Here is a 557-nt window from a genome sequence, read left to right on the forward strand (position 1 = left end):
TTCATCAGGCACTCTATCAGATCTAGTCCCTTAAATCTATTTCTCACTTCCACTGTATAATCATAAGGGATTTGATTTAGGTCATACCTGAATGGTCTAGTGGTTTTCCCTACTTTCTTCAATTTCAGTCTGAATTTGGCAATAAGGAGTTCATGGTCTGAGCCACAGTCAGCTCCTGGTCTTGTTTTTGCTGACTGTATAGAGCTTCTCTATCTTTGGCTTCCAAGAATATAATCAATTTGATCAGTGTTGACCATCTGGTGATGTCCATGTGTACAGTCTTCTCTTGTGTTGTTGGAAGAGGGTTTTTTCTATGACCAGTGCGTTCTCTTGGCAAAACTATTAGCCTTTGCCCTGCTTCATTCCGTATTCCAAGGCCAAATTTGCCTGTTACCCCAGGTGTTTCTTGACTTCCTACTTTTGCATTCCAGTCCCCTATAATGAAAAGGACATCTTTTTTAGGTGTTAGTTCTAAAAGGTCTTGTAGGTCTTCATAGAACCATTCAACTTCAGCTTCTTCAGTGTTACTGGTTGGGGCATAGACTTGGATTACTGTG

The sequence above is a fragment of the Bison bison genome, unplaced genomic scaffold, assembly GCF_000754665.1.
Source record: "Bison bison bison isolate TAMUID 2011002044 unplaced genomic scaffold, Bison_UMD1.0 scf7180017864142, whole genome shotgun sequence".
Lineage (NCBI taxonomy): Eukaryota > Metazoa > Chordata > Mammalia > Artiodactyla > Bovidae > Bison > Bison bison.